Source organism: Chiloscyllium punctatum, chromosome 3, assembly GCF_047496795.1.
Source record: "Chiloscyllium punctatum isolate Juve2018m chromosome 3, sChiPun1.3, whole genome shotgun sequence".
NCBI lineage: Eukaryota > Metazoa > Chordata > Chondrichthyes > Orectolobiformes > Hemiscylliidae > Chiloscyllium > Chiloscyllium punctatum.
In genome coordinates this window covers 53601998-53623567 of record NC_092741.1, presented here as the reverse complement: position 1 = coordinate 53623567, position 21570 = coordinate 53601998, and the positions used below count along the sequence as shown (strand labels likewise).

The 21570-nt window shown below is 38.2% G+C and overlaps 1 long non-coding RNA gene across 1 annotated transcript in view; it reads right to left on the bottom strand.

Annotated features, from left to right (window-relative positions):
- Positions 1-21570, bottom strand: part of LOC140458722 (uncharacterized) — a 134033-nt gene that overhangs the window by 111144 nt on the left and 1319 nt on the right. Inside the window, exon 2 of the long non-coding RNA XR_011953629.1 lies at positions 20645-20799. This is a non-coding gene — a long non-coding RNA (uncharacterized lncRNA). The remainder of the gene's footprint in view (positions 1-20644; positions 20800-21570) is intronic.

Below are 21570 nucleotides of genomic sequence, written 5' to 3'. Positions count from 1 at the left end.
CAATTACTGGCAAATCGACTAAAATGTGCAATGTATTATATATTTGCACAAGTGTGGGATATTACAAGTGGACTACAGTTAATTATGTACATTTGAAGTATTTTCAATGATGTGGAGGAACAGGGTAAGCTCACAACAAGATCCCACAAACAACAGTGATAATGCCTGGATAATGTTTTTTTATGATTCTGATTGGGGGAAGAAATATTGTCCAGACCACCAGAGACAATTAATTGACTTGTGATGCACCACCATAATTAAAGTGCCAGGGAAAGTTTAGGACTCTCAGTTTAACATTTAATTTGATGACTGCATCTCAGTTAGTGCAGTACTTACTTTGTAGTGTATGGGCATGTTACCTTTGATTTTTGTGTTCAAAGAGACCTTCAAGTGCAGGTTCATAGTTCCTTGAAAGTGGAGTCGACAGCATAGTGGAGAAAGCATTTGGTACGTTTGCCTTTATTGGTCAATGCATTAAGTATAGGAGTTGGGAAGTCATGTTGTGGCTGTACAGGACATTGGTTAGGCCACTTTTGGAATACTGCATGCAATTCTGGTCTCCCTGCTCTAGGAAGGATGTTGTGAAACCTGAAAGGATTCAGAGAAGATTTACAAGCATGTTGCCAGGATTGGAGGGCTTGAGCTAAAGGGAGAAGCTAAGGCTATTTTCTCTACTGCATCAGAGGTTTATTAGAAGTTTGTAAACCTTATAGAAGTTTGTAAAACCATGAGGGGAAAGGATTAGGTGAACAGCCAAGGTCTTTTTCCCCCAGCGGGGAGTGAGGCCAGAACTAGAGGGTTTGGGTTTCAGGTGAGAGGGGAAAGATTTTAAAGCAACATCTTTTTCACTCAGTGTGATGCGTGTATGGAATAAACTGCCAGAGAAGTGGTAGCAGCTGGCAAAATTACAACATTTAATATCGTCATCTGGATGGGGATGTGTCCCAAATGCTGGCAAACTGGACGAGATTAATTCAGGATGTCTGGTCAGCATGGACAGTTGGACCGAAGGGTCAGTTTCTATGCTGTACAGCTCTATGACTCAAAAGGCTAATTCTACCTCACCATAATCTTTTTGTTGATGTCACTAAGTTAACATAATATTTCCAAGTAATGAATACTATATGTAATGGTAGTTCACTGCATTTTACATTTTTGTTAGAGAGTTCTCATCAGACTGTACCCTTATGAAGAGCCATCTATCTTTGTGACAATGCTGATCCTTTAACAATGTTATGTTGCAGTGGTTTTTTTCAGAAGGGTCATTATTGCAGAGTTCCCGAGAAGTCTGAGTCTGGAAGATTTCAGAGCCCATTTAATTATAGCTAACAGATCCTGCCTCAGGAAAAAGACTTTCAGGTTTTAAAAAAAATTGTACAATGAAAGGAGAGTGGCTAGTTCTCCCAGCTCAGCTTTTCTCTGGTTTAGTTGGAGCAGTCTGGCTATTCACTGAAAGCAGTTAGTCATTTGTTGGATCCAAAGAGGCAGATCCATGCTGATCCCATCTCTCTCTCTCTCTGAAATCTCTTCTGAAAGACCATGTGTTTGATTTTACCTTTTGTGCCAAGGGGTGTTTATGGGGATGGTACAAGTATTTGGAACAGCATCATTAAGTTGGGATAGTCTATTGGCTTGTCGGATAAGTTGTTATTCTGTATTCTGTTCTCTTTTGTTTGTGTTTCTTTCGGTAATCTTGCAAATAAGTTCTGTTTTGTTTAAGACTAAGTGGTTGGACCAGCTGCATCATGCCTGGAATATCCATAACACCTTGCAGAGAAAAAAAATACAATCAAAAGACAACCTTCTTACCATGGCACCTAGCATAAATAAACATTGTCCATTGTTTGCTCCGGGTTTTATAAGTTCTGGGAGTCTGTATTTGTTTTAAGGTATTCATGCGATGGGGCATTGCTGGCCAGGTCAGTATTTATTGCCCATCCCTAATTCCCCAGTTTCCTTCCCTAACACTCTCTCGTGACTCCTGTCATGCCTGAAGATTCCCATGCAAGATCCACGAGTGGCCACAGAACCGGCAGTTTGTGCGGTCATTATTGGCACTTGGTGGGAGGAACTGGTGCAATTGCACTACCTTGGGCCTTTCATTGTTCCTTTTGTAAGGTGCAATGATTGAAAAGATAGGCAACGATAATTCTGCCACAAAGTGGTGATTTTGTTTTGGTTTGTAAAAATAGCAGCACTCATTGCCTGGACTGGAGAGTTTCCAGCTTTGAAGAGAAACTTGACAGATAGGGGTTATTTTCCGACATGACTAAAAGAAGGAGTGGGGGGAATCTTGATGTGCAAAATTATGAGAGGCATAGATAGGAATAAATGTTTACCCATAGTAGAGGGATCAATAACTAGGGGCATACATTTAAGGCAAATGGTTTACAGGGAATGTAAGGAAGAACTTCTACATGCGGAGGGTGGTGAGTATCCAGGATTCACTGTCTGAAAGGATGCCAGACATTCAAAGTTAGGCATAGCAAAAGGTTTACTGGCACAAGTCACACTGTTCATAAGGTTTCAACATTTTGAAGCACAGTAAACTAATGAGAAATATAAATTACTGCCATAGTTTATGCTTGTTATGAGGAGGACCATTGTGTTGCAGGTGGTGGGCAAGAAATAATTTTACATTAATTTAGTCAAAAAATATTATTAATGGATTTTACTTAAAATGAGTTCTGAATGTTGAGATTATTTAACTTAACCATTTACTCAGTTGCTTGTTGATACTAGAGACAGGTAATACACTGGTGCAATAGTGCACTGTGCCTCTGAATAGCAGAAGATTTCCAACGTAATCTCTAGATCTCAGGTTGATCTCCTGGTTGATCCTTACCTGGAAACACCAGGTGATAGCTGAGGCAGCTGGGGGTAAATTTTGTGTACACAGACTGTTTTTTGCTGTATTATACAAAATTAACAGATTTAAATTGACAAGGGCAAGGCAATGGATGCTAAGGGTAACTTTCAACTTTGGCAGAGATAAAAAGCTGGCTGCCCTGCATCAGCTGCATGCACAATTTTCCCATTTCACTCTGCCCCCATGAAGTTAAAAGTTATCCCCGATGGCTGTCTGGATGTTGGAAAGGCATTTGACACTATCTTAAACCTTATATGGTAACCTGCTTTCTACGTCTGTGAACTAAATGGAAATGTATTAAAACCAGATCAGCCATGATCTTATTGAATGGTGAAGCAGGCTCCAAGGGCCAAGTGAGTTATTCTTGTTCTTTGTTTGTATTAAAATGTACTGGCGAATGTTAATCGGTACAGCTACAGACTGACAGTGTATTGATAGGTAGTTTGTTGATTGCTACTTACCAGTGGAGGGTCACAGGTTTTCTACTAGAATTTCAAAACTTTGTAAAGTAGTTCCTCCTGTGGATGTGAGAGATCTTTAATAACTTGTGTGAAAGTGACATAGTGATTCAGTCAGTACTGATTTCCCAGCAGACAAGCAGCTAACTAAATGAAGCACTGGTTTCCCTGGTTAATTCAAATAAAATCAAACTCATTTCAAAGGTCAATATGTTTACCCATTGAGTATCTAAGCCATACAATGACGAAAGTTGTCAGTTTGATGTCTAGTTTGTATTAAGTTAGCTGAACTTGGGCATGTAACAATTTTAAATTCCATCTGCATCCTGGATTAGATGGTCCTTAAAATCTTGCTGATGGGGGCCACAATTTGAAGTGTGGGCTGGCGTTGTAAAGTTTCTTTGCAAGTTAGATTACGACTTGGGACTGTTTTGACAACTTTGCTACTTCAAAATATAATCCTAATCCAACTCCATACTCTCTCATACGGTTTATTTTTGCACACAGTGATTATTGAAATTTGGGATGAATTTGTGAATAGGTAGTGGAAGCAGATTCAACAGCTCAATGCAAAAGAAAATTGGATAAATATTTAAAGGAATAACTTACAAAACTTGAAGGGAATAGCAGGAGTCTGGAATCAATTGAAGAGATCTACAAAGAGTGTGTACAGACCCAATAGGCGAAATGTCCTCCTAGTGTACTATATTGTCATATGTTTGCATTTCTGAGTGGTATTACTCGTGGAGGGCACATCTAAATATTCACAAACTAAAACAGATCATTTTAGTCAGATTAAAAATTTGTTTTTACAAGGTTCTTTCCATGTAATGGAAGATTCGTGACAAGATGGTGCAGCCTACTGAAGCTGCAATACTGTTTTTCAAAATTTTGAAATGGCAAATCACAGCAGAATAGAAAATAAAAATAGATGACAAATAAATGCTTCTTTTTAAAGCCAGTGTTTTTTTTAAAAAACAGAACAGCTGCTGTGGACTTCATTTTAAAGATTAAATGCACTTAAAACGAAGGTTATTTAACTTGCTCATTATGTTAAAAAAAGTGCACAAACCAACGCAACTAACAGACGTATCCAACAGACTCAATCTTCTGAATGTTTGCCTATGATCCTTAAATGGAAGCCATATGTTGAAGATGACAATGGGAGCTGGGTATAGAGTGCATGACTATGAAAACCTCTGATACATGAGAAAATCCAGTGTGTCAAATATTGAGATGATTTCATAAGATTTGGTCAGATCCATTTGAATTTCTCACATAAATCTCTTGTAATATATTCCACTGCAAACCTTGTGCGTAACATGCAAGACAGTTGGATATGCAAGTTACATATGCAAATGTGCAGAAGTGTGTGTGAAATTTATTCACGACAGTTTGTATTGTGGCCGAAAGAAGGCAATAGTAAAGTTAATGTTTGTAAACCATTATGAGGAACAGATGTTAGAGGATTAAAGACATGCAGGTGATGACGACATTTCACATGTTCCATAAAGACAGAAGCAGATGCTTTCCAATGTGCCTTGCCTGTACAATTAGAGGGTATCACCTCCAGGTATTTGCAATCAGAAACTAGTCAGGACACTTACAGGTTTTCAGAACCAGTTAGCCAAAACCACTTCATTTTGTAAGAAAATAATGTTGTTAAACAGAAACAGTAGCGATGGTAAAACAGTTTTACTGGTCATATTGCCATGTATGTTCAGTGAAGTATCTTCATCTAAAGTATTTCTGAAAATAACAAAGCATTTTCTGCCTTGAAACACTGAACTGTAGGAATGTGGAGTGCTCTACATTTTCCATATACCAACTTCTTTGCAATTTATGTGCACTGATATATTTGTGAGGATGATTTTTAAATCAAATGCAGGCTGCAGCATAACTCAAAGATATCAAACCTTTTGGAACAATAGATTATACCCCATAAAAAAGTATAACATCAGGGGATATATGCTGAACCTATACAAAGCTCTGGTTAAGGCTATAATTGCAGTATTGCATCCAGTTATAGTCACCACTCTTTAGGACAGAAGGATGAGAGAATCCTTGAAAGGGTGCAAAGAAACTTAAGAGTCAGAGAGATGTACAGTATGGAAGCAGACCCTTCAGTCCAACTCATCCATGCCGACTAGATATCCTAACCTAATCTAACCCCATTTGCCAGCGCTTGGCCCATATCCCTCTAAACCCTTCCTAATCATCCAGATGCCTTTTAAATGCTGCAATTGTATCAGCTTCCACAACTTCCTCTGACAGCTCTTTCCATACATGTACCACCCTGTGTGTGAAGAAGTTGCCCCTTAGGTCCCTTTTATACTTCCCATAGAGTGATTCCAAAGATTGAGGATCTTAGCAACAATGTCAGGTTGAAGAAGCTGGAGTTTTCTCCTTGGAATAGAAAAGCTTGTGAGATTTGACAGAGGTCTACAAGATTTTAGATCAAGATATACAAAGAAAAATTGCTTCCAATAGCTGATGGTATGGTGGCTATTTAAGAATTGGGAAAGAAACTACAGGGAAATGCAAGGAAGGACTACCGCTAAGGAGCAAGCAGTAATGTACTAGAACCATGAGGATGGTGGAAATGCAGATGATGGAGTATATTTTCCTACATTTGTGGGAAACACATCAACTGGGCTATGGGAATAGAATAGTTGAATAGGAGTGATTGAAGGAATGATAGGCGAGCTATCATAGACTTAATGGACTAAATAGCCAGTGTGTCATTATGACTTGTGTTGCAATTAATTAATGGATTAGATATATTAATGTTATAAGTATCACGTTCAATAATACAATCACTGCTACTAGATTTACCAAGAGAGCATTTACATTTCTTAGAAAAATATTTCTCTCTCAATAATTTTGATATGTGTTTCTGAAAGGGAGATCTAGGCTTGCTTCCCGTTCAGATTTACCACCAACTTTCTTGTGAATAAGGAAATCTTCTGAATGTTTGCCCATGATCCTTAAATGGAAGCCATATGTTGAAGATGACAATGGGAGCTGGGTATAGAGTACATGACTATGAAAACCTCTGATACATGAGAAAATCCAGTGTGTCAAATATTGAGATGATTTCATAAGATTTGGTCAGATCCATTTGAATTTCTCACATAAATCTCTTCAATATTCCTGAGAGATATTGGAAGTGCACAAATTCAGATAATTGATTTTTAAACATGTGAAGTTTCAAGTTAAAACCCATGCCTAGCTAAGCAGCTGACATGATTTGTATGTTCCCATACAGCATCATCTTAAAAAAGTTCAAGTTATTTGAAAGATCGATTAGGAATACAATCAGCTCGTCATGAATTAGTGCAGAATTCAGACACACCTGCCTTTCCCATCAATAACATGTTCACCTTTCATGGAATGAAATATTCCAAGGTAGATCACATGAACATTATAAAGCAAACTAGGACAAGTACTCGAGCTAAGTACTAAAAGACTAAATGCTTGGATAAAGATGTAAGCTTTAAGAAGGGTATTAAATGAGGGAACTGATATTGAGAGGTCTAAACAGGATATTCTTAAGCTTGGGGCTAGGCAATTGAAGGCAGGACACCTAATGGTGAAACAATTAAAATGGAGGATGTACAAAAGACCAGAATTAGAGGAGCACAGATTTCTTACAGCATTGTAGGGCTTCTGGAGACTAGAGATATAGAATGAAGTTATGAAGGGATTTGGAAACAAGAATGAGAATTTTAAAATTGTGTAGCTTCACTGGGGGTCTATGTAGATCACTGAGCAGTATGAGGATCCAGGTGAACATGTCTGGATGCATGTTAAAAGATGAGCACAAGGCTCTGAATAACGACATTAATGGAACTTAAAGGGTGAGAGATCACTCCAGTATTTTTTGGACTAGTGTAGTCTCAAGATAACAAAAGCATGGGTGAGGGTTTTAGCAGCAGAAGACCTGAGACTGGGAGTAATTATGAAATGGAAATGGACAGGCATAGTTTTAACAGATAGTCAGAAGCTCACTCACAGGTCAAACATAATACCAAGGCAATAAACTGACTGTCAGATGTCTTAATCTCTGACTGTTGCCAGTGAAAGGAATGGAGTCAGTAGTTACGGGATTATGGGTTTGGAGAGGAAACTGAAACAATAGCTTCCAAATTCCCAATACTTACAGTGCAGCACAACACTGGAAACTTCTTCGTATTGAAGTACTTATCCAATTCTGTTTTGAAACTTATTAAAGCATCTGCTTCCAGCATTTTTTCAGGCAGTGCACTCCAATTCAAACAATTTGCTGTGTTAAAAAAAATCTTGCATTTCTGGATGTATCCATGAGCATTTCGTTCTGTTGTTCGAAAAACCTAAAATTTAAAATTGTGCTACATTGCATCGGCATATAATATTGAAGAAAAATAGGTTATATTGTGCATTACGCTTATCCAGAAGATTAGGTTTTCAAACTGGCAATGAAGACTGTTGTGTGAATATAGCTAGCAGCTTGGATTCGCACATCAGTGACCAAATGCTGGATGGCCCTTCCACCCCCTACAGCTTCTTGATGCATAATGCAATGATGTCTCATCAGCTGGTAAATATGCAAAAGGAAAGTGACAATGCTGACTTAAATGTGTTTTTACATGTATGCGGAAATATACACCAGTCAGCTTAATACAGGCAACTGAAAAAAAAATTTAAATTCCTAAAGGAAAAAACAGAAAATCATCCAGAAACTAGAGCTAAACTAAAAATATACCAACAGAAATCAGCATGGATTTTTAAAAAAATCCTGGCTTGACCAACCTCACTGAATTTTTTCAAGATGTTACAGAATGAAGGGTACATAAAATTTATCGCACTTTCCAAATGATGTTTAGAGGTGCCACGTCATAAGACATGTATTAAGGTCAGGGAGCAATTAACACATGCCAGTTGGCTAGAAGTGAGAAAGGAGACAGACACTAAGAGTGAAGGGTAGATATTCAAAGCAGTAGGAGATGGAAAGTGGGGTCCTCACACAAACATCGGCCAGGTTCACTGTAGTTCAACTCTTATAAACAATTTGGAATCAACACTGATGATTTCTAAATATATGAATAGTCAATACCGAGATACACTGAAACAAAAAACAAGATATTAATAAACTTGCAGAATGGACATATATTTGGCAAATAAATCTGAACATAAATGCGTTATTAAGTTTTGCTATGAAAAATATGGGCATCACATTTATTTAGAAAGAAAGAACCGAAATGGGATAGAGAAACAAAGAGATCAAAGGTACCAGTACACAAATCACTGGTAGTATTTAAGGTTAATAAGCCCATAAAAGAGGTTGACCTAGCAATTGGGTTCATGTTTAGTGAGATAGAACTTCAAAATAAATATATTGGCCAGCACGGTGGCACAGTGGTTAGCACTGCTGCCTAACAGTGCCAGAGACCTGGGTTCAATTCCCGCCTCAGGCGACTGACTGTGTGGAGTTTGCACGTTCTCCCAGTGTCTGCGTGGGTTTCCTCTGGGTGCTCTGGTTTCCTCCCACAGTCCAAAGATGTGCAGGTCAGGTGAATTGGCCATCCTAAATTGCCTGTAGTGTAGGTAAGGGGTAGATGTAGGGGTATGGGTGGGTTGTGCTTCGGCGGGGCGGTGTGGACTTGTTGGGCCGAAGGGCCTGTTTCCACACTGTAAGTAATCTAATCCAATCTAATCTAATATTGTGCTGAACTTGTATCAAAATTGGGGTAGACCACACTTTGGAGGATTGTGCTCAGTTCTAGGCACATATTATTAAAAGGATAGAAGGGCATTGGAGATGAGGAAAAAAAGTGATTCATGTGAATGATACCAGACTGTAGGTTATATATATTAGAAACTAATAGACACATTGGTTTTCAAGAGAAAAGGAACTCAAAGGCTGAGAAGTGACTGAACTGAACTTTAAAACTATGAAAGATTTCAAGAGAGTAGATGGAGTTTTTACTTGAGGCTATCAATATCTAAACCAAAGAGGGAATTGAGAAGAAACTTATTAGCATAGAGCGGTACGTACATAAGTAGTAAATGCAAATTATGCAATGAGTAGCTAGTAAGCACAAGAAGGAGAAGGGAATAAATGGTTCTGCTAATCTCTCCATGTAACTAGCATTATTCTAATGAATTTTCTCTATAACCTCACCAAGGCCGTGAGGATCTTCGAATTTTTCCTCTGCAAAAAGAAAATACAGTTGAGGCCTAAGATGTGCTTTACAAAGGTTTAGAATAACTTTCTTATTTATGTATTCTAGGTACTGGCTTACAAAGCCAAGTATGCATAAGAACTAGAAATAAGAATAGAAGTGAGAATTTTGGCTTCGGGAGTGACAATAATATTGTGGATGACGTAATGTGGCCTTATTTCCATTTAGTTGCCTGATCCCCTAAGATCTTTAATCCCTGGTCAATCAAAACTCCTTCAAGTTTGGCCTTGAATGTTTGCAATGGCACAGCCTTCATGCTCAAATGGGGGAGAAGGCTCTAAATACGAAATACTCTCACACCGAAGCCATTTCACATCTTCAATCTTAAGTAGGAGACACCTTTTTGAAACCACCACATAGTTCTAGATGCAGGATGGATGTCCCTGATGACCAGGGAGTCCAGAATCAGGCAGGGATCATAGTCAACACTACAGCAGTAGACTATTTAGTTGATGAGAAATTTTTTTACCCAGAGTGGGGTGTCTGTAAACTTCTGTTGCAGAAAGCAACGTAACGTTTTGAAGTCGTAGTTAGGTAGGGCTAAAGTATCAAAGGGTATGGGGGAGAAGGTGGGAAAACTCCTGAGTGACATGATCATATTGAATAGTGGGACAGGTTCAAAGGGGCAAATGGCCTACTCCCTTCTCCGGTCTTATTATCGGTTGCTATCACTTGTTTGCTCATACGATGTGAACATCGCTGGCTAATCTTATCACAGCATTTATTTCCCATTAAGAGTCAATCACATTGCTGTAGTTCTGGAGTCACACATAGGCCAGTCTAGGCAAGGATGGGAAGATTTCTCTCTCTAAAAGACACTGGTGAATCAGAAGAGGTTTTATGACAATTAACAGTGTTCACACAGTTGCTTTTCAGCTAGGTTTTCATTCCAGATTTTTATTAAAATTCAAATTTCATCATCTGGAGTGGCAGATTTGAACCCATGTCCCCATAACATTATCCTGAGAGTCTAGATGACTAGCCTATTGACATTACCACTATGCTGCTGCCTCTTCATTACTGCCTATCAACCCCAAGAAAAACAAATAACCATCAAACACAGGTATCAAGCTTAAGAAAAAGAGTGTATCTAGTACAGACAGGAGGTCATGAATGCGTAGTTTAAAACAAAAGTTGTTAGAGTACTTGAGATATTAGACTTAACCTGAGGGCATGGTTATTTAACGAGATGTCGTATATTCTCAGCAGCGGCAAACTATCCCACAACTTCCCCAGTGATCCACCAACCATCAATGAGCTTAAGCATGGCATCCAAGAGATACAAACCAACAAGGTTTGCATGCCAGACAGTAAACCTACTCAGGAATATTATGTTAGCAGCTACTAGCTCATCTGTTGACTCAATCAGCTCAGCCTCAGTGTCTGGAATGAAAAGAAATGTGCCCAGAGATTTGAAGATGTGACTATTTCTCCAAACTACAAGGGGGGATAACTCTGATGTTGGAATGACAGAGGATACAGGAACACAGCCTGCAGGAAAGTTGTTCCTTGACTCCATAGATATGGCAGAGACATTTGATTTTTTAAATTGTGAAATTTGATCGATTGCTGACCTTCTTTTGTTGAAGTCTGTCATAATCTTGCGAATCCTGTTTGACAATATGACCACCGAGGTCATGAGTGGAGGATCTGAAACTGATACTTTTCACATCCCAGAATGGGTCAAACAAACTTGACCACTTCCTGAGCATCATCATTAAGCTCATCTGAGATAGCCTACCACCAACTGTCAGCATCCAATATTGTCTGGTCAGGAAACCCTTTAATCTTGGCTGCTTCTGGGCAAAAACCATAGTCATCATCACAGACATCCATGATTTTCAGTTTGTAGGTGACTGCTATGTGAGGATTTGTTGCTTTAGGACATGCAAAGGATGCTGACATTTGTAGAACCTCATACGTAAGGTTTGGCCTGTTGTTAAACATTGACAATACCGAAGTCCTTCACCAATATTCCCTGGGAGAGTTGAGCATCCCTCGCACTATCTACATAAAGAGGTGGCTCTGGAGAACGTGCAACATTTCCCATTTCTCAGTGGCCACTCTCCAAAGGACCACTATCGATGAAGAAGTCCAGCATTGAGGGAACTATGCCAGAATTGTCTTCTTCAAGTAGACAAAATGGGTCACGGTCATACAGCATGAAAACAAGCTGCGTCTTTGATACCAGGGACTCCTGGAAGTCAAGAAAAGGTCCTGGTATATAAGCCTGTTGTGTTGACAACCCTGCTCTTCTGAGTGAAACCTAGACCATCCACCAATATCACTTGAGGATGCTTAAAGCCAAGTTGAATCCTAGGGATTAAATGGTAAGACCATGGGTTCAGTGTGACCATTCTTCACGAAGATATGTCTACCAGTATCAATTTCTTGTTCATGAAGAACCAACTCCAAAGGAGGTCACTGTGTCCAAATGCCCCAAAAAATTCTTCTGTTGGCAGGTTTTCTTCTCCAGGTTCTCCAATGACCAACACTCAAAGGGCAGCCAAAGGAAAATAAAACATGAAGATACATTCAAAGGCCATTTAAAGCACAGAGGCATTGACATCACTAACTGGGAGGAGAAAGCTGCTGAGTGCTCAACATGGCACCTCCAGATCTTTCAAGATTCAAGCTACTCTGAGGTTCAGTGACTCAGCCCATAAACCAGAATGGTGGTAACATGGGAAAAGGAAGCCAGTCTTGGGCTACGACTTCCATTTACCTACGCAACTTGATATTCTGCATAAAAAGTAATAGCAATCCAAAATTGGGCTGCTCAGTCATTTGAAGATTCATCCAGCCGGTCAAATGTTATCCTCTATTTTGAGCAACCTTCAATAATGAATAATAGATTCTATCATTTTCTAATGAGAGGAATTAGGATAACTGGGTTATACTCTCCTTTTTGTCAGCCTGGAGGCGTCACATTTACAGCTTTCCAATCTGCTGTGACCTCTCCAGAATTTAGAGGTTTTTGAAATTTTACAAGCCAAGCATCTACTCCTTTAAACACCCTCTAATCAGGTCATCAGATTGAGGGAACTTATCAGCCTTTAACCTCATTAAGTATTCCTACTTCTTTTTACCTCTGGTGATAGCTGTGAATTTATCAAGAGATAAAAAGAATGGATTTTTAAAATGTTTCTCAAATCGTTCTGACACCTTAAGAAATGTGCACATGCATACCATTCAAATATGAGTTCCTGTATCCGCTTTAAGGTTGTAGCGGCTTGAACCATTTCATGCTGTGTTAAATATCATTTGTTAAGTTTCAACCTATTTCACAATTTCAATGCCCATCTTAAATCTGTTTCTTTCTTCCTCACTATCTATCACTGTTCTAAGTTCTGTGTCACCTATAAAATTTGAAATTTTTCCCTAATAAGCCGAGCTTCGATAGGTAATGTAGATTAAAAAGAGCAGCTGTCAAAATATCAACCCCTAGGTGACACTAGTACATACTTCTCTCCAGATTGCAAAAAGAAATCAGTAATTCTCTTCCATCTGTCCCATAGACAATGTTATCCCTATGCAGCCACTGTCACTTAATTTCAAGTTTCAATTTTGGTCAGAAGTTTATGATGTTGTACGTTATAAATCCCCTTTGAAGGTTCACATGCACAAGTGTCATCCTCACTATTCTTATCAACCCTTCATGTTCATTCATCAAATCATGGAACTAAGTCAGTCAAACACTGTGTGTCATTATTAAATATGTGCTATTAATTCATTGATTTTAAGTAGCAATAAATCATACACTGGATTATTTCATTGTCCAACACAAGGCTAATGGCCTATTGTTACCAGGTTTACCACTCTCCTTGTTTTAGAATAATGTTTAAAATTTGCAATCACCTTCACTCCCATAACTAAGGAGGAATATAAGATTATCAATAATTTCTACACTTACTATTGACAGGAATCTAGAGACATCCCATTTATACAAGGTGACCTTTTCTCTTTTGAGTACAGTTAACCCTTTCAGTACTTTGGTTTAATTTTATTTAACACAGCATGAAATGGTTCAAGCTGCTACAACCTTAATGGGGATACAGGAACAGATATTTGAATGGTATGCATGTGCACACTTGTTAAGGTGTCAGAACGATTTGAGAAACATTTTAACATCTTTGCTACCACTGTATTTGCTTTTACTTTGACGGAATGTTCTGAGGAGATCCTTCAGCCTTGGGAATTATCTGTCATCTGATGAGATTAGGATTCATTTGTGACCTAACTCCACGTATCAGGGTTTTCTGCACAATATTTAATATCTTTGTTCCATAAAGGTCTATCAATCTTAATTTTGGAATCGATTTAGCATCCATTGGTATCTGTGAAAGAACTCTAACCTTCTACCACACTTTTGCCTAATTGCTTCCTGTGATATCTTGAAAACTTAATTCAAACTGCCCTTGACTTTTTAAATTCCATGATATCCAATCTGTGTAAGTTTGACTTTTGTATATTAGGTTTCATTATGGTAAATCTACGCTGCATTCTTTGATGGCCAACATATTCTTCCTAAGCTACCAAGAACTTATCACAGCACTAGATATGGCTTAACAAGAGCTGGGTATAGCTGAAATGTGACTTCCGCCCTCTATTAGAGTCCTCTAGATATTTATACCAGTATCATTAGTCTAATTATTTTCTGCACCTTTTAATGCTATTTTAATGGTTTAGAACACAGTCTTTGGAGTTCTACTGCTTTTAGCCTTTCACTCATTAGAAAGTACCTTGTTCTAGCATTTGTATGTCCAGTGGATTGAAATCCTACACTGAAACTAATTGGCAGTTTTGCCCAATCGCTTAGTCTGTCAATGTCTGTCAAATGCAATATTTTCAAAGACAATGCTTACAAAGTCACCTCTAAGTGGGAGCAGAAAACTTAGATATGTAGCTTACTATCCCAATTTGTGAATAAATATACCAAGTCGTTGAGGATCCAACACAGGTCATAGTCACACACTGCCAATTAGACTACCTGCCCATTATCTGTGTCTCCTACACATTTCCTAAACTGGTCAATTAATTTGTCTTTGATTCCATAACCTTCATCATTATGAAAACAGCCTCTTATGTAGGACTTTACCAATTGTTTTCTTGACGTCTATATGAATTACCTCAATAACTCATTTCCTTGCCTGCTATTTTAATTCCAACAAACAGAGAATCCTGGAATTCTGAAGTCATTCTGCTGTCAGATCTGCTGAGTTTCTCCGGCATTCTCTACATTTGTTTTAGATTTCCAACATCCCCATGCAACTTCAGTTGCCTCTTTAAAAAGTTCAAATCAAATTTGTCAAACATGAGGCAATGTTGATTTTACTTGGATTTAATGAAAGTTCAGATGTTCAGACAACCTATTCTGAAATACTGACTCTATTAATTCTCTGAAATCAGATGTTCGACTATCTGGTCTACAATTTACTGATTTTTCTCTCTCACCTTTGCATTTTCCCACACTGAAGCGGAAAGTACTCACCCAAGCTGTTTATCTGAAGATCTCAATTCTACCTAACCAGTTATTATCTCTCTTTACAATACCTTTATTTAGTATTTATACACTTAGCATTTGAGCTCCTTCAATATCACTTGATAATCTATTCTCATGCAACCATTTATGCCTAATATTATTTTTCACTTATAAGATGCAGCTTCCGTATTCACGTTGGTTCTCCACTCTATTAAGACCTAACATTTATCACATGCTTCCTCCTGCTTTTCTATGTTAATTGCGAAATCTTTAGTAATCCAGAAAATGCTAATTTTGGAAGCTCTTCCTTCCTCCCTATCAGTAATCAGTCAGGTATGCTTTAAAATCATTAAATTTGATAGCACCTCTATCACACTCAAACATTCACTCCCTCCACAACCACTGCACCAGTAGCAGTGTGCACAATTGTGAATAGCAAACTGTAACTAGCTGGGGCCATGAGGACTGAACCTTGTGGCAATCCACTGGTTGCATCTCATCAACCAGATAAAGATCCATTTAATTCAACACTCTGCTTTCTGTTGGCTAGCCAACCCACCTTCCAAGCTAATAAATTTCCTCCAACCCTATGTGATCTTAAATTGTGCATTAACCTTTGTGTAGCACCTTAGCAAATGTCTTCTCGAAAGACATATATGCTACACCTACAGGATGCCCATTATTCATGCTGCTTGCTACATTTTCAAAAAAAAATAGAAATTAGTAAAATGTGATTTACTCTTCATAAAACCATGCTGACTCTGATGCTATTTTGACTTTTCAAATGCTCTATTATTGTCTTAATAATGGATTCTAACAATTTCCCAATGGCATGTTGAACTAGCTGGTCTGTAGTTTACTACTTTGTGTCTCTCCGTTTTTGAATAATATTTTTGAATATTACTTCTTGAATCCCCTGGAACGTCGCTCACATCCAGGGAAGTTTGGAGTATTGTGACCAATGGATCTACTATCTCCAATGTTACTTCCTTTAAGATCCTAGGATGTCAGCCAATCAAGTTGGTCAGACATGACCTACTGTTAAACTTCCCTACAGGTTGAAATGCACAAACTCGCGAAGGCATCATGAATGGCATCTCTGAAAGCCTCGGCTCTCTATCATTTAGTAGAAGGGTAGAGGATGTATGGCAACAGAAGCACCCACTTGCTGCCTTCAAAGTTATACATCACTTAGATTTTCAAAACAGAAATATTCCTTCATTACTAGCCAGATCAAAATCCTGGAACTTCCGATCTACTGCCACAGGAGCACTCTGGTTTTAGAAACACCTTCTCAAAGACATTTAGGGATAGACAATAAAAGCACTTGGCTTGCCAACATTGTCCACACCTCATAAATCAAAACATTTTTGATTTCGATTTGCCTTGACAAATTACTTTTCAGTGTACTGAAATTCTTTTTCAATTTACTTCAACTGAATATGTTTGAATCCAAAAAAGTGAAAATGCTGGAAAATCTCAGCAAGTCTTGCAGCATCTGTAAGGAGAGAAAAGAGCTGATGTTTCCAGTCTAACTGACCCTTTGTCAAAGCTGTTTGAATGATTTTTTTTTACCATAACAACTCTAAACCTACTAATACTCTGACCACTGTGACCCACATGCTGCCAGACTGAAGCATAACTCATTAGTCACCATGCATTCCCTAGAATTAGATCCAGAACTGCTTTCCTTCCTCATTGGATGAAAATAATGATCAAGGAAATATTCTTGTGCACATTTCATGAACTCTGTCCCCTTTGCGCTCTTTACACTTAACAGTTTATGTTACAAATATTTAAGGTCCACATGATCACTACTCTAAAGTTTGAGTCACTGACCTTTCTCAAAAGTGATGTGCAGCTGAGCAATGTTCACACTACTGATCGCTTTATCCACAGCCACCCAAAATCATACCAAAGTGGACCTTTCCAAAGTCTACCATGATGTTCACCAAAAGAATTGAACTGCACTCATCACTGCACCAAGTTGTCTGAAAAGGCATTATTTGGAAAAAGCATTATTTTGTCTCCAGAATAATCTGTAGCATGGTCTCCTTGTACTGTACATGGAAGCACAATCACAGGAGACCATATCATGCTGCAATCAAGGCCAGTGCAACACAACTAGCAAACCCGTGTCTAACAAGTACTACTTGCGCACTGAATAAAACCACAGCGGGTGTCAATTATTTAACGTGCTCACTTTCTGACAGCAATTTCCCTCCATAACACTGCATTTCACTTTGTGCTATGTCTTTGTGTGGACACACTGTACTACTTTTCCACTCCACTGAGATGGTAATATGCAAGTCAAAGATCCGCACATTCTACAATATGCATAAACTTATCCATTTATCTCCAAATGGAATAGCAAAAAAAAGTTAGTAATACAGAAACACATTTCTTTTTGGCAGTTCTGAGCCCTTTTTAGTAATGAAACCAGTTAAACTTTACTTTAGGACTAGGAGCAGTAGGAGGCAATTCAGCCCCTCGAGCCTGCTCTATCATTTAAATGGCTGATCTCATCTCAGCCTCAATTCCACATTTCAGCTCATTCTCTATAACTCTTCAAAGAACGATTTATTAAAAACTGTCTGAGTAAATTTGAGGACGAGATAATTCCAGCATTCACTTCCTTCTGAGGTAGTAAGTTCCATGTTAGTGACCCTTTGTGAGAAGTGATTTCTCCTCATTTGTGTGCTTTAAATCTGTTTTCCCTTATCCTAAAAGTATGACTCCTCAGTTTAGATTGTCCCACATAAGAAACATCCTTTCTACATCTACTTTGTCAATCACTTTTAGAATCTTACATATCAATTACATCTTTTCTCATTCTTTTAAACTCCAGAGTATAAACCTAAACTGTTCAACCTCCCTTCATAAGATAATCCAGTCATCTCTGGAATCAAATCTAGAGAACTTCTTAAGAGCTGCCTCCAACACAACTGCATTCCTTCTCATGCAACGGTTCCAAACTTGTACACAATGTTCTAATTGCAGACTCATTACTGCCTTATACAGTTGCAGCAACATCTCCCTACTTTTATACTCTATTGTTTTAGTTCTAAATGCCAAAAATCCATTTGTCTTCCTTATCACCTGTGGCATCTGCATAGTAGATTTCTGTGATTCATACATGAGGACACCCAGATGCCCTGCACTGAAACACTCTGAAGTTTCTCTCCATTTAGATAACAAGCTGTATCTGACCAAAATAGATAATCTCTCACTTATCCACATTAAATTTCATCGCCAAATATTGGCCTATTCACCTAACCTATTTATACCCATTTGTTAACAACTTATTTCTTCATAGCAACTTACTTTCCCACCTAATTCAGTGTTATCTGAAAATATGGCTATGTATTTTCTATCCCCACATCCAAGTCATTAATATAGATTGTGAATAGCTGGGGCCACGAAAAATGAACCCTATGGCATCCTACTAGTTGCATTTATCTCAACTCTGCTTTCTGTTGGTTAGCCAATCCACCTTCTAAGTTAGTAAGATCACATAGGGTTAGAAGTAATTTAACTTGTGCACTAACCTTTGTATAGGACCTCATCAAATGCTTTGTCGATATATGCTACACCTACAGGATTCCCATTATCCACATTGTTTGTTACATTGTCAAAGAACTCTAGCAAATTAGTAAAACATGATTTACTCTTCATAAAACCATGCAGACTGGGATGGATGGTATTTTGACTTTCCAAATGCTCTATTATTTTCTTAATAATGGATTCGAACAATTTCCCAACGACATGTTAAACTAACTGATCTACAGTTTCTTACATTCTGAGTTTCTCTGTTTTTGAATAATATTTTTGAATATTAGCACTTCCAGAATCCCCGGAACCTATTCTACACCCAGGGAAGTTTGGAGTATTGTCACAATCTCTACTGCCACTTCCTTTAAGGCCTTAGGATGTCAGCCACTCAAGTTGGTCATACTTGACCTTCCCCATTTACAAAACCATGCTGACTGTTCTTGATTAATCCCGGTCTCTCCGAATACAATTAATTTTGTCCCACCACTGAGGTTAGACAGATTGACCTATTGTTTTCTGGTTTATTCCTAGCTCCCTCCTGGGATAATGGAACCAGTTCTGGCACCTCTTGTGTGTCCAGAAAGGAACTGAAAATTATTGCTAATGTGCCATAGAAATATTGCAGGTTTGTCAAAGCTCATTTATGATTCCTGGCCTTTGTCTTACTTTAGGTTATTTTTCAATTATACAGTAACTTAAACATGATGGAAAATATACATTTGATATCTTACATAAACGGTAATCATTAAAACAAGATTCAACTGAAGTTAGTCAACGCTGAAATTTTCAGCATTGGCTGTGCTGTATCCTGAAAATTATCACATCATTTATTGAGTTTTAAGGATGTTCATTTCTAACTTTAAAATGTCAAACATTAATTGGTTTTATGTCAGCTGACTCCACTTCCAAATGCAGGATGGTGACTATGTAGCAAGAGCAACTTTAAGACATTGAGCAAAGCTGGGGTCTTTTTGGCAGGGATGCTGCTTGTACCTTCCTCAAAGGAATTCAACATCCCCAGAACCATGTCTGGCCCTGCATAGCTTTTCTGAGCAAAGCCACAGGTTCAGCAAGTACAACAAACAGAAAAACCTGGTCTGTTCATAAACATCTCTTGTCCATAAATGAATCAACTTGAATTTAGCTACCAACTCCACCATGCCACTGCATTCACGCAAAAATAGCAAATCCAAATGGAAAAAAAAAGCTATTCAAATTGGCGAAAACAAAACACAAACATAAATGTGGATGCTGAAAATTTGAAACAAAGACAGACATTTCTGGAGAAAGCCAGCAAGTCTTGCAACATCTGTGGAGAGAAAGCAGAGTCTGACAAAGAGTCAGTAGAACCAAGGTGTAAACTCTGCTTTCTCTCCACATATGCTCCCAGACCTGTTGGGTTTCTCCAGCAATTAACAATTACATTCAAATTGCAGTCTCATTTAGCACTGTCCAAAGCCAACTGAGGAAGGCTCAGCAAATTAGAACAAGAGTCTATTTAATCTGTGGCATCGTATGAATGAACTGGTTTGTTTGAAAAGCCCATGGGTTCGGAACACAACATTGCAAGCATAAGCTAATCCTTTAATTATCAAACTCTTTGATAATTCGCTCAATGTGAAAAAATCACAAAAGATCAAGGTCCATTTTTAGTCTATACTAAATTAATCAATCTCAGCCAAGACAATGATGAGGCTGCATTTAGCTCCAGCGTCCTTGGCTGAAGGAGAAGATGCAAGAAACAGCTGCAGTTCCCACTTCTGACTGCTATCCAACAACAACTGTTGGAAATCAAACATATGTGGATGCCAAATGACAATAAGATTGGGCTCAGTTGTAGTGCCCTGTACTGTTAAAAAAAAAGTCAATAACCACCCTTCCCCCAGGATGATACATAAAGGAGGCATAATTCAGTAAGAGACCAGAGCATCAGTGCTGCCACTGCACTGTCATTCACTGGAAAACTAATCAACTGATTTGTAGTTATATGGGTTAGGGACTTACCTCATTTCACAAGTAGGAGTTCTCATCTCACAATGTTATATTCCAACTTTCTTACCTCAATTGAAGTAATTGATCTGGGAGTTTTATGGTGGGTCACTGGCAACATCACAGAGGGGCACAGCACTCTATTTGATGAATGATGAGTTGACAGAGGCTGATCCATTCCTCTTCAATGATCATGTGAAACTGTGTGTCTTTCCACTGTGATGACTGAAGAACAGCAACATTGGTGACAACAATCAGGTGTAAAATACAAAACAAACAAATCACACTTTCTGCTTTAGCAGGATAGTTGATTATTTACAGTGGATTAAAGATTTTTTTTGTTGGAGTGAATTTGGAATTTATAGAAACACATATGGTTCATTAGTGCGTTGCTCTCTGTACTCAAGTTCGGGGAAGAAATCCCTCTCTGCTCAGGGTTGCTGTTGCAAGAATAAGATTACTGTGCAGAATTGGCAATGCAAACCTTCATCAGCCCAGTTTGGGCGTCAACGCTAAGTTTTTTTTTGGAATTTCAATCTTCTAACAGAAATGTAACATTGGAACTTCAGCAGGACATTCAGGTTTTCACAATGCAGTCACATTTAAGATGCAAATGAGTGGTAAACAATTTTAAGATTTTTAATATGCATATTAAAAAATTCATTTTTCTATATAGGAACTAAGATTTAGAAATACAAAGCAAGAGAAATTGTCAGATTAGCTTCCAATTTGTATATCAAAAATAATATTCCCTTTGTAGATTCACTTTAATGAACTGTACTGATTCAATTGACCCTTTTCCAACTAATGTCATTTAGTTACATAGAACAAACTATAACATAATATTTGTGCACCATACATTAAAGAAAAAAATACATTTGTAATCAAGGCTTTTTTTCCATGGACTACAATGGAGGGCAAATTTTGCACTGACAGAAACAACCCACATCAATTTTACTTTGAGGGACATGACACTCTCGATCAGCTCATGTCAAA